At 37.7% G+C, this 13,893-nt stretch overlaps 1 protein-coding gene across 6 annotated transcripts in view; it reads left to right on the forward strand.

Moving 5' to 3' along the window:
- dbn1 (drebrin 1) overlaps window positions 1–13,893 on the forward strand; it is an 81,083-nt gene that overhangs the window by 32,331 nt on the left and 34,859 nt on the right. The window lies entirely within an intron of this gene.

A 13,893-nucleotide genomic window follows, 5' to 3' on the forward strand; every position in this document is an offset into this window, starting at 1 on the left:
CTACCAAAATGAATTTGCTACTGCATGCACTTCTTTGGCCCTGTTTACACCTGGTATTAAGATGTGTTTTGGTCAATCGGATCACAAGTAGACGATGCTAAATACAGGTGTAAACGGGGCCAAAGAAGTGCATGCAGTAGCAAATTCATTTTGGTAGCGAGTGTCATAAAATTCAGAGTTTTGCTATTGTGACAACCCCAAAAAAATGTTTGAGCTTGTCCACTTTCGACCACTTCCAGAGGTAGTCGAAAACGCATTAGATAATGTAAACGCTCATGTCGTCGAATGTGTTCGAACAGCCACAAAAGACCGCCTACTCTTCGCTACTGACCTGATGCGTAAACATTATTGGAAGTCCGTAAGCCAGACAGGATTTAAACTTTGTCAGATGGAGACCCAAGTTTGATTTGAAGATGAAAAACGGCTGTACAAAGCACAGTGTTCTCTCATCAATCCTGATTTCTAACGCACACTCACAGTGTTTGGTGTGGTCTTGCAGCTGTCAGAGCAGAACCGAAAGCTCAGATGAAAATTATTTGCTGTCGCCTTCGATCGCGTTCATATGTAAATTGCATGAGCTTATTTGGTCAATTAGATCGAAAGATCTGAAAAAAAACGCACATTTACCCGCCCATAAACCCTCCCCTCGAAGACATCAGGACAAAAGTGGTTAAAAAAGTGGACAAAAGAGACAGATTAAAACACCAGGTGTAAACGGGAATCTGCGTGTGATCAGAACAACCAAAACGCATCTTAATACCAGGTGTAAACAGGGCCTTTACTTTACAGGGCCATGTACAGTAATGATTAAAGTATAATTTTTTTCTTGCTTGTTTGAGAAGTATTAACAATATTATAAACAGTGGCATGTCTTTTTGTGCTGCACTTTATTAGGCTACTAAAAATTCACTTTTTAAATAATTATATTTTAATATTTTGTCATGCTTCACAGAAGTACACTTATTTTGATGTGCTGACTAACATAGTAAAGCACATGTATACTTGATTATAATGTGTGTTATTTGGTATTACATTTGTACATTTGTTGTTACAAGTTTATATAGCACTAAATAGCAACTTCATCATTACAAATGTGTAATTACATATATATTTAAGTTTCAATGGAAATGCCATTAAAGTATATTGTAGTTGACCATAAATGCTTGCATTCAGCAGTACACTAGACATATTTAAAAGACAATAGAAGTATTTCTGAAATTACATATGATGTATAGTTAAATATAAATATGTAAAGTTTATTTTAAGTTTTCCTTATAGATTTAAACTATAATCATTTTCATTGTAAATAGAATCAAATTAAGTGTCCGAAAACATTACATTCAGTTTGCACTTAAGTATATTATTTTAAAGTTTAAGTATTAAACAATAATATGGACACTTTTTAAAAGAATTCTAAAGTGTACTTTTGCCACAAGGGTTCTACAACCTCAGATATGAGACTTTTATGAAAGAAGAAATAATTTTGGTGAATCTCCTTGATCTTGAATGACGTTAACTTCAGCATTCAGACAAACAGGCAGCTGTACCCACAAGGATGGAATTAACATGCACTTTAATCACTTTCTTTGTGTTTCCTTCCATGTGGCAGTAGCACAACTTGTTTAAATGAATTGTGGTGATGCTCTTTTATGCAGACAAGCAGCCTCATTTAAATGACAATGTGAGTTTGTCAGCTGTGATTGGATGCAGTGGAAGTTACGCCTAAATTATCCTGGACTCACAATTAGACTTGGCATCAAGCGACTGACATCTTTCTCAAATGTCTTAAGTTAGATTAAAGTGCGTTTTTTTCTCCAAATCTTTTGTGGTTATGGTACATTCTGTTTTTTATCTTTCTTTTTTTTCTTTTGCTAGATTAATCCACACAGCTCCAAGAATAGATTTTCATCTTTCACTTTGGATAACTCTACATAAGGCCCTTGACATGAATGATTTCAAGCGTTTCTTTCTATTTCAAATCTATGCAATTTTCCTGCCGGTTCTACATTAAATAGGCCCTTCGAAGAGGCGTGGGTTCCCTAATTATAGAAACTCTTGAAGAATAAAGTTTTTTTTTTTAGTTATCACTCATCCCTTAGCTGAATGAAACAGATGTGACTGTATGTTTGTGTGTGTGCAGGCTTGAAAAATCTCAGCTGTTAAAAAGAGTAATGTAACATACACTGTGTATGCGTGCACAATGTGTGTAGTATTTCTGAATCTAGAGAGCTTGAGTAAGCATTAAGTGCTGGAGAGGGTATTTATGTCTGACAGAGTTTGAGTCAGAGCAGCGCTGATGCTGGATGGGATGTGACCTGATCTCCATGAGGACCCTGTGACCCCGTTTCTGCATTAATGCATCTCTGTATGCTGTTATTTGTGTGTATACGTGTGAGCTAGGGTGGATGTGTTTAAAGTTGACATTTTTTACATTTTACTTCTGTATTGTGATGGATTTCAGGATATGCAATGAGAGCAAAAGTCATGTAAGAGGCAGAACAACTTTTTTTTTGCAATAATATGCACTGATGAATCATGTACAGTAAGATCAGGAACATAAATAGAGCCAGTTAAGGCTGTATAATATTGGGAGAAACATTCTTAGTGTGAAGAACATTTTAATAATCTAATGGAAAGCTTCCATGGATGTAAAAGGTTCTTCTTGTAACCATAGATGCCAATAACGAATCTTTATTTTTCAGAGTATAGGCTCAATGTCAGCATGTTTGTTATATGTATGTGGGTGTGTAAGTTCCACATCATCATTGTGTCACATGTCGATCATTATTGCTCACCCATTATTGCTTCACAGTCACTGGAATCTATGGAAGCTTGTTTCCGCCACAGAATGAAAAATAAAAAAGGTAATTGTGACTTTTTATCTCCCAATTCTGACTTTTTTTCTCCCAATTCATGTTCGCAATTTCAAGTTATAAAGTCAGAAGTGCGTGATATAAATGTTTATATCTCGCAATTCTGACTTTATAACACGAAATTGAATATAACACGAAATGAAGCTTTGGCGTCCCCATCTCTGAGTCCCCATTTCTACCTTCTAATCTAACCTATTACTCGGAAACTCAAAAATGGAAAACCTTGTGGAACCCGTGTAATCACTGCAATTACGTATAATTATTCCTCAATGTTGCACTGAAGTGGTAATGAAAGCAGATAGCTCTGCAGGTGGCTTGTATTTCCTCTGAGGTTGCCCAATTTATTGATACCAATAGCATTTTCACCAGCAGCACATGGTCATTTCCTCATGGATTCCTGGGTCTTGCTGTACCAATGACTATATAAGGGTATTTTCCCAGCTTCTCGACCTCCTCCCAATGCTAATACACCGCCACATACTCCCAACACATTCCCAGACTGAAGAAATACTTTCGGTTATTCGCCACCCCTTCTCAGCCCCTCTAGTTTTACAGAACGATGACTAACCAAGCCGAGGGAATGATGTCACCATGTTCTAGCTGCGGGTCAAACGGCGACATAACTCAGATGCCCCCCCTCACGTCTGGTCGTCACAAACAACTCTTTGCCAATTAAGTTCACTGCGTTCTTTTCAGGCCTGGTAGAGCGGTTGATCTGCCTCTGGGATAGTTTGCCAATGTACCATCTAGAGTCATGTTGCTCAAATTCCTTCTTCACCGCACTTTCGAAACAGACTGCTCCTGATTACAGGCCATAGATTTTCCAGAGATGTGCATATGATTCATATGCCTCATAGACAGTCTCTAAAGCCTCATCAATTCAAGTTATTTATTTTTTTGGCATGTCCCTGAAACAGGAACATAACATGTGAGGTATTTTAATCCAGGAAGAACTCGAGAGTTTTCGCTGTAGATATCTGGATATCCTGAGAAAACTTTGTCTTGGCTGATCATTGTGGTAAAAACCCCTATGGAGAAGAGACTTCTACTGAATTTATCTGATTTTCAATAACCTTGAGGATGCCATATGAATAAGCCTTCACTCATTGTTCTCCCAAGAAAATGTCATGCATTGCCATGCTTGATGTTGAGGAGGTTTATTCATACTCGTACAAATCAATTATTGACTTTTAAGAGGTTTTGCTCTTGTGTTTAGACTCTTTTGCGGTTTTGTGATTTTGTGCTACAATTTATTGTATTTTCCATTACCTAGCAGCACATGGGTAAGAAATGACAATATTTGCCCTATGGAATTGATTGCCATGGCCTTTGTAAGGCCAATTTGTATAATTAGCCTACCTTATTAAAGTTATCTCTGTTGTCTTCATTTATTATTAATTAGATTGTTTAATGCTGCTCCAATGTTGTATACATGTATATGTATACATACAATAATTGCATGATGTAAATAGCCTACATAAAAACTATAAATTATTACAAAATATATTCATTATTATTACAAAAACAGGAACTCATTAAAGTGTAAGGCAGCAATATTATGACAAAAAAAAAAATTATTGTCGATTATTGCAGATTAGAAAATAAAGACTTTTCTATTTTAGTAGCATATTCAAACTGGGAATACATTATACACAGAAAGTGAGCAAAGAATGTTCTTCATCACTGAAGTGTTCATGAATGAAAATGAAAATTCTGTCATTAAATACTCACCCTCATGTCGTTCCAAACCCGTAAGACTTTCGTTCATCTTCGGAACACAAATGAAGATCTTTTTGATGAAATCTAAGCGATTTTTGACCCTACAGTACATAAGTACATACGTTCATAAAGAGATCGTAAAACTAATCCATATGAATTGAGCGGTTTAGTCCAAATTTTCTGATGAGACGTGATCACTTTATATGATGAACAGATTGAATTTGGATTATGGCAGCTGCGTAACACGAGAATGAACCTCATTGGTTCTCGCATGTCAAGCGAATATGCTTGAGCTTCCATTTACCACAACTCATGTATGAGTTGATGAATGTTTATATGTGAATAAAAGCCTAAATTCAATCTGTTCAGCGTATAAAGTGAACGTGTCTCTTCAGAAAAGTTCAGAAAACGTTTTTTTCCCTAAACATTTATATAGGAGCCACTGGATCCTATAATGAAACAGAGCCCAGGTCCATCTGTCTTAGGTTGGGCCATAGAGTTGACACTAGCCACTTAAAAATAAAAAATAAAAACCTGCTACTAAATAGTTATAAAAAGGACCATGGTATTACACGAAAGCATCTTATAACGGTACAGTAATCATTCAGGTCGTTCATGCTCACATTCCATTGCAGTGGTTGAAGATCCACATTTTTTTCTCATTGAATATCCTGTTTCACTTGGAAATATGTCAGGTTATTGAAGTAAAATGGTTTGTGAATGTCATTTCATGTTGACTAATGTTTCAAACATTTCAAATAATTCTCACACTTCTGGTAACTTGGTTTATGCACGTTCACAATTCGAAATATTTGAGTCGCAGTCTGAAGGCCTTCATTAAACACTTTTCACGGAGACGCTGTGTGAATAAGCTCCGACCCAGCATGTCCAAAACAGGGCGAACAAATCTGCAGCCCTCAGCACAGTTTTCCAGAAACTCATTTCCTTTGCAACAAGGATCTTTATGCAATTATGTGCAGAAAATGAACCAAGTTTTGTGATCGTCTTTCCTGAAGGAATATTTGTCTTAGTCAGCATGAGGCTTTTCCACGCATGAGGACTTGTGCAAAATGTTTTTTCCATATGTGTGGCAAATATGCTCCAGTTTTGAAAACACGTTTGCTTGGTTTGTCAGGAAACCACGGCGCATCAAGATCTGGAATGATCATTAGCTGAGCAAAACGCTATTGTTTTTACTAGGGCTTTCTCTTTTGTCACAGTCGTAATTTCCAGAACATTAGCAGATAAATCTCCAAAATATTCAGTCTTGAGAGCAGTGAATTATGGTAGCTCAGCCATTTTAGATGCTGCATAGAGGGACCATACTCCCCTATGCATTTTATGGGAATTTTTGGTTGCCATGACAACAGTGTGATATGCCTGTATATCCTGATATTCTGTATATGGCTGTGTAAGGGTAAAGTCACCTCTGTATTTTTGCACTTAAACTCAGAGCTTTCTAGAATCACAAAGTGATGTTTCATCAAGCAGTCTCATTTATATTTGAAAGTCAAATACATATACTGTACTTTACAGCTGTAAATGAGCTAGAGCCTCTGATTGGATTTTGCTTGACTGGACCGAGCTGTGACAAGACAACTCAAGATGGCAGCTTGCACTCAAACTGACAAATAGACATTGACATGCACATGCATACACACAAATGTCGTCCTCAAATGAAAACGACCTACTTGTGTCAGCCACTAGAACAGTGTGACAGTCATTTCTGGGGACATTCCATGTTTTCACAATACATGCTTTCACACTGACACCGTTTTGTCTGGGCTGGTATCGTTTTGTCTCTCTAAAGTGAAATGAAGGCACAAAGGTGTAAAAGGTATTTAACTTCATTAGCAGTTTAACCTTCCTGCTAGTTATTTAATCATTTGAGCATTAAACTAAACATTATTGCTATTTCCCATTGATATTACAGCCAAACATAAAATGTAATATTGTATGTGTTTATACTAATATAATATATTAAAGCACAAAGATATTCAAGGCCATGCGTTGCAGTGATTTTACCAGTTAAACATTATAAAAAGTATTACAAAAAGTGCCATAAAATAAATAAAGTGCCATAAAACTGCAACAATTAAAATGATCATATTATATTATATTATATTATATTATATTATATTTTAATATATTTTAATATATTTTATTTTATTATATTATATTATATTATATTATATTATAATCACTCGAATGTGAGAGCAAAAGAATAATTTTAGTTCTATTTTCTATAATATATTTATTAGATTATATTAGATGATATTATAATCACTAGAATCTGAGGGCAAAATAATAATTTTAGTTCTAATTTTTGTCAGAAAAATATTATATTATATTATATTACTCGAATGTGAGAGCAAAAGTTATTCTTTCTATTGCATGAAATTAAGTCGACTGTCCAGTTCCACACACATAATGGGTTTAAAACAGGTGTTTCTGGTGTGTTGAATTGGCTAGTCTTATCTTGCAAATGCACTGCGTACTAGTTTGTGTGTGTGTGTGTGTGTGTGTGTGTGTGTGTGTGTGTGTGTGTGTGTGTGTGTGTGTGTGTGTGTGTGTGTGTGGACCTCTGTGGAACATCCTAATGCAGTGGGCACAGACTAGAGCATGAACACACCCCTCCAGCAGAGAGATGCCCGTGGACCAGCGTTGCCATGGTAACGGCAGGGATGCTGCTGGCTGTCCTAATGATGCTCTGCTGGGAGTGGAGAGGGCAAGCTTGAACTTGTTCTGAAGTGAGGGTAGAGAAGAGAGCATGAATGTGACAATATGTGTTGCTTTGTGTCTGCATGTATGTGTGCACAAAATCAGCTCATCTTGCATAACTGATGGACTAAGATTATTGCTACTTAAGTGTGTGTGGTTTGTGTGCACACCGATGTAAATTTGTCATGTGTGCCGTCCCTCTCTGAAAAGCTCTCTCAGCAGTCAGCTGGGACAGTTCGGCTCAGGGTAGCAGATGTCTGCACTAGTAGTTCACCTCTATTTCAAATCCTGCTATTGATTTTCCTTTTTTTTTCACCGTCTCATAACCCCCTCCCCCACTTCCCCTTCCCCATCTTTTTCCTTTCTTTGCGGTGGAGGGAGGGGGCTTCCTGTCATGAATAAGTCAGCAGCTTTTCACTTCTAGCAGTGAACAAGGTTAAGCTTAAATTATTGATTTGGGGATTTTAAGATGGTCTGAGGAAAACTGTCCGGGAAAAGAGGGAGTGATGACAGACGGTAAAATCCACTCCAGATTACAGACTCACACACACGTTCAAACATATGCTTATATTCATGTAACGGGCAGTTTACATAAATCAAACATGAATATTTTAGGTTAAAATGTATAAAAGTACATTTACATCTTGCATCCTTTTTTGTGTATGTGCGTTCACTAGTTTGTCTTTTTATTTGATATATAATTTAATTGCAATGCAAAAACGATACAATTTACATTTAGCAATACAATGTACAAAATACAATGCACATTATACAACACAAAATGCAATTTTATAAAAAAATAAATAAAAATGATTTTGTGTATCCAATATCATCTTAATTAGTCCACAATATCAGTCCTCTAATATTAGCCGATACCAAATTGTCTAAATTGTGCATTCCGATTGTATACTGGAATTAACTGGTGAAGTAAAATAGCATGTGTATCCTATTTACAGTGAAAACAAGCAAATCTGCCAAAAAAACATTGGCACGAATCTCCATTTTCTTTTTTGAGAAGTGTGAATAACAGGACCCTATGTGTTAGTATATGTGCAATCTTCACACATTATATTGAGACTTGGTTCGGAATCCCTTCGTCATGCTGTGTCCTGCTGACATCTGTCCGTGTGTCGGCCACGTGTCGCTCTGACCCCTCGACTCATGACCCTTCCCCCTCGACTCCAGCCCGCAGGCTTACACTGCCAGATGCGTCCATCTGCTGCTTTCTCAAGCCCTTTCTTTCCTTCTCATTCTTCTCTTCTTCCAGTCCACAACCCTTATTAAGAGTACATGCCATATTTAATTGTCTTAAAACGAATAGTTCATCCAAAAATAAAAAAATTCTGCCATTAAACTCTCCTTGTTGGAAATGTAAATGGCTTTATTTCTTGTGTAAGACAGAAAAGGAGACTCTACACGAAATTTTCAGATTTTGTGGATTGGGGACCAGGATCTATTCTTCTATGTCTATGGCAGCCCTTAGAACCGCTTGTGGGAAAATTATGAAATTTGGCACACAGATAAAGGACAGTCTGAACATTAACCACAGCAAATTTGGAGTGTCTAAATCAATTGCTCTAGCGCCACCAACTGTCCAAAGTTGCACTCATGTTTATGTTAATAGCTTTTGAACTGTAAGGGCTAGGAACAAAACATTTGTTATCTAATTGACCGTTCGCAAAGACCCGCCCCCTTTAGTTACTGTTGCTACGTCCGACAAGCCACGTCGCTCTCACGCCACACCATGTTCTCACGCAGTGAAAAATACATCGCGGAGCAGAGAGGACACTGATAACGCACTGACAGACAGGACAGACCAGGTTACTTTTGATATAAATAAAGTCTCAACTTTCAAATTTGGTCCTTTTTTTTTTACAAAATATAAACAATAAATACCGATTGTGGCTCTTTAATGTGTCTGACAGATCGCGGTAGAGCCTCTTAAAGCTGCTCGTGAACCAATCATCTCTTCCTTCTAGTTAATCTATAGCAGTGGTTCTCAACCTCTCCTGCAGGGACCCCCTGACAGGCCATGTTTCTGTTTTAACCCTGAAATGGCACACCTGATTCAATTAATGAGTAGTTATTAGTCAATTAATCAATTAGTCAACTACTCATTAAGCCTTTAATTAATTGAATCAGGTGTGACATTTCAGGGTTAAAACAGAAACATGGCCTGTCAGGGGGTCCCTGCAGGAGAGGTTGAGAACCACTGATCTATAGCATCAAATAAACAAATGAACATACGAAGGAATGTTGTTTTAACCGTGGAAAGACGTCAGTACACACCGTTTTTCAAGTTCAAATCCTCCAACGTTAATCTACTATCTCTCCTGACTGCTTTGTCGAACAAAAATGGCGGATTCGGCGGATGGCGGATTATGATTGGTCAGATCGCCTGTCAATCAAACTCCCTGCGAAGGGTCAATTCCTTGAAGGGTCAATTCCTTGATTTGACGATCTTTAGACAATGCCTGCAAAAAGTTATGGATTTCATTTCATGTCGATATATGAAACTGTTTTTCAACAAATTAGATGGCATGATGCCAAGAGGCTGTATCGCTGCAATTCTTTGGCATATTGACACCAAATTTAGCATGTGTCATTGTCACCTTACTTTGACCACACCACATCAATTTGGTCACCTTTTTTGCTCACCAGTCACTGTGGCTAGTGGTTTTCCAAAGTTACTTGCCACTCAGCATTTTCACTGGCCACAATTTTGACATCGATACCAAGTGGAAAAACTGCAATATAGATCTTTTTAATACTATCTCATAATTTGGCAGCAGGTATATTATGCTGCTATCACTTTACAGACATCCCAACCTGCAAAAAGTCATTTTCAGGGAGGTAATGACCCATATTTCAGTGTCGATATGTATCGAAAAATCTATATTTTTTGACAACACTTCATTGCACTTAGTTTATTATTTCAGATGCCTTTTTAAAAGACTACAATTGAAAAATGTATATAGATTCAACCCGCTAAAGTGGCGAGTAGGAGTGACTGCGTTACACGCCACTGCTGAAATCCACCGGCATTTGCGGGTTGGTGGGTGTTAATGTCAAGCCCTGCCATTAAATCACATTACTAGTGATTGTATTCATGATTTTTCAGCCTTTTCACCTAAAATCATCTTAATATATCTTTAATTGCTCATTGTTGCATTTGATCTGATGCTCCCAGCCATGCTGGCACAACTTATCGTGCCTTCTTTGTGCTTATCCCATTAATTACTGCTTGTATCTATATTTAATATTATTATTATATGATAATATACTGCTTATTCAAATGTAATTATATTTATTTATTTTGTTTACTTTAAGAAACAGGTTTTCTTTTTATCAAAGCTTTTTCATCAAAATTTTCAATGGCTCTGTTTTCTGAGGCTACACAGATTATTTGAATGAACATCTGGGCCGTGTGTTGGAAACCTGCCCCGATCTGGCCCCGGGACAGAGGTGATGATTTAGTGCTGGACTATAATCCAGCATCAGCCCTAATCAACCGTGAGCCGAGAACGAGAAGTACTGTTCTATTTCAGGCCATTTCTTTATCTTTAGCACCTCCTTCGCTCTTTGAAGTGCATGTCATTTTCCCCTTTAATGAGCTTTTCCTTTTTTCTCTCATTTGTGTTCCAATTAAAACGGCTGTTCTTCAGTACATCAAACGTAGGGCATATATATATGCACAGGGCTGATGGTGCTCAATTTGGCCTATTAATGGACATTCTTAGATTGTTGTGTATTTCATAGAGGCTGTCAGGTCCTTCCATGGACTGTGAGAGTTACATCAAGTCTCATTTATGTTGTTTCTCCCATTATTTCTCTTGGATGTGCGTCTCATTTTCTGCAGTTAAACAGCGAAGTATGTGGTATTATAAAACAAAAAAACAAACAAAAACACTTTTCAGTACTTTTATTTTGAATTGATGTAATTTTTAATCCATTTATTTTCACACAAATTTTGTTACTGCGTCAATATTTTTGGTGCAGAAACAGAATTTGTGTGCAAATAAATGCATGTTCTATATTAGGGCGAATGCGGGATTGAATTTTATACACTACTACTGGACCTGGAAAACACTTTTCCGTTAGGACATTTCCCACTGTACTGTAATGCAGATTTCCAAGTGTTATTAGTTTACTGACTTGATGGGTTTGAAAACTATGATTCAGGATTGCATCCTTTCTTTCTTTTTTTTTATTAGAACTGGCTGTATTGGCCAATTATATTTAGATAGCATCTGCCTCCCACCGTTGATTTGCAATCCACTGAATTTAATTGCATGAGCTCCTCTGTGGCTGGACGTTTTGCTGAGCTTTGTTATTTACAGAGAGACAATCTCTTCGCAAGAGAATAGCTGGGTGAAGTGTGTGTGTGTGTGTGTGTGTGTGTGTGTGTGTGTGTGTGTGTGTGTGTGTGTGTGTGTGTGTGTGTGTGTGTGTGTGTGTGTGTGTGTGTGTGTGTGTGTGTGTGTGTGTGTGTGTGTGTGTGTGTGTGTTTTGTTTTATACAAGATGATCTGTGCATTTTATTTTGCAGTTAATTTTGGGGTATGTAAGATTTTTTGGAAAGAAATTATTACTTTTATTCAGCAAGGACTCATTACATTGATCAAAGAAGTTCCACTTGAGAAAAAGTAACTAAGTAACACAATTAGTTATCAATATTAAGGCATTACATTTAAAAGTAACTTTCCCCAACACGCCACACTACTACCTTAAGGGTTCATATTATTAGCTTAAGGTACTAATAAGGTAGTGCCTTATTGATAAGCTAATGGTTAAGTTTTTGCATAGGGTGTATATCTATATTTTTCATCTATGTACTTTATTACTATGCTCTATTATATTGGTTATTGGACACCGCTTTGATAGATATCAACACAAGGCATTGAATAAACCATGTTCGTCTACAATCTTTTAACATCAGTTTCGGTGCTTCCCCAAAGCACACCTGATAATATTTAATAAAATCTGTTATCACAGCCATTTCTCTCCCTGATCAACATATTCCTTCCCACACAAAACACATGAACTACAAAACCCGTGACCTTTTCTTTCCAATGTCACAATACTTCCTCTTCTGCACAACAAGAAAGAGACTTTCAGTACTGTGCATATGCATTCACTTTAGAGAAAACTACCTGTGTCTTGTTTCTCATAGAGGCAACACATGTGGAATCAGTTTATGAGGCTGTAGGAAACATTTCGGAAATGTTTGATTGCTTTGGCTTCCTGGAAAAAAGAGCGCAGTCATGGGTATGGGGCAGATTGGACACGGCGACCCTCGGAGAAACAATCAGATTACTAGTCCCTGCTTAGGCGTGCGGCGGAGTAATCATAATGACACGGTCGAGAACGAATTCCGAAAGCCAGAATGGAACTAATTGCAGCTGTGTGGAACTGACCAAATTCCGTGCACATTCTTTTCTCGTCCTTTGGCATACCTTTTAATTTGGCCATTTTTGTATGTCTGCTATGTAATTAACAATGAGGAAGGTCACTAGCCGATACTTTTACTTAAACCATTCACATCTTTGTAGCATCAGGGTCAGTGAACTTCAAGAGTGTTTTGTTTCATGTCTTATTTTGAAGTTTAATCACAGTCTTATGTGATCCTGTCATGTGCTTCCATAGTCTCATGTGTCACGTTCTCATTGGTTCATTCATTGTTCATTGCTCTCAGGTGTGTCTTGTTAAGTCATTAGTCTTTAGGCTTGTTCGACTTCATGCAGCGCTGTGCAAACTGATCGGTGTCTGACTTAAAGCAGTGCATGCCGGTTCGAAATTTTGTCCGACTTGAGACAGAGAGCAGCTTCTCCAGAGCAGATATATATACACTCACCTAAAGGATTATTAGGAACACCTGTTCAATTTCTCATTAATGCAATTATCTAATCAACCAATCACATGGCAGTTGCTTCAATGCATTTAGGGGTGTGGTCCTGGTCAAGACAATCTCCTGAACTCCAAACTGAATGTCAGAATGGGAAAGAAAGGTGATTTAAGCAATTTTGAGCGTGGCATGGTTGTTGGTGCCAGACGGGCCGGTCTGAGTATTTCACAATCTGCTCAGTTTACTGGGATTTTCACACACAACCATTTCTAGGGTTTACAAAGAATGGTGTGAAAAGGGAAAAACATCCAGTATGCGGCAGTCCTGTGGGCGAAAATGCCTTGTTGATGCTAGAGGTCAGAGGAGAATGGGCCGACTGATTCAAGCTGATAGAAGAGCAACTTTGACTGAAATAACCACTCGTTACAACCGAGGTATGCAGCAAAGCATTTGTGAAGCCACAACACGCACAACCTTGAGGCGGATGGGCTACAACAGCAGAAAACCCCACCGGGTACCACTCATCTCCACTACAAATAGGAAAAAGAGGCTACAATTTGCAAAAGCTCACCAAAATTGGACAGTTGAAGACTGGAAAAATGTTGCCTGGTCTGATGAGTCTCGATTTCTGTTGAGACATTTAGATGGTAGAGTCAGAATTTGGCGTAAACAGAATGAGAACATGGATCCATCATGCCTTGTTACCACTGTGCAGGCTGGTGGTGGTGGTGTAATG

Source organism: Leuciscus leuciscus (genome assembly GCF_965113295.1).
Source record: "Leuciscus leuciscus genome assembly, chromosome: 16".
NCBI lineage: Eukaryota > Metazoa > Chordata > Actinopteri > Cypriniformes > Leuciscidae > Leuciscus > Leuciscus leuciscus.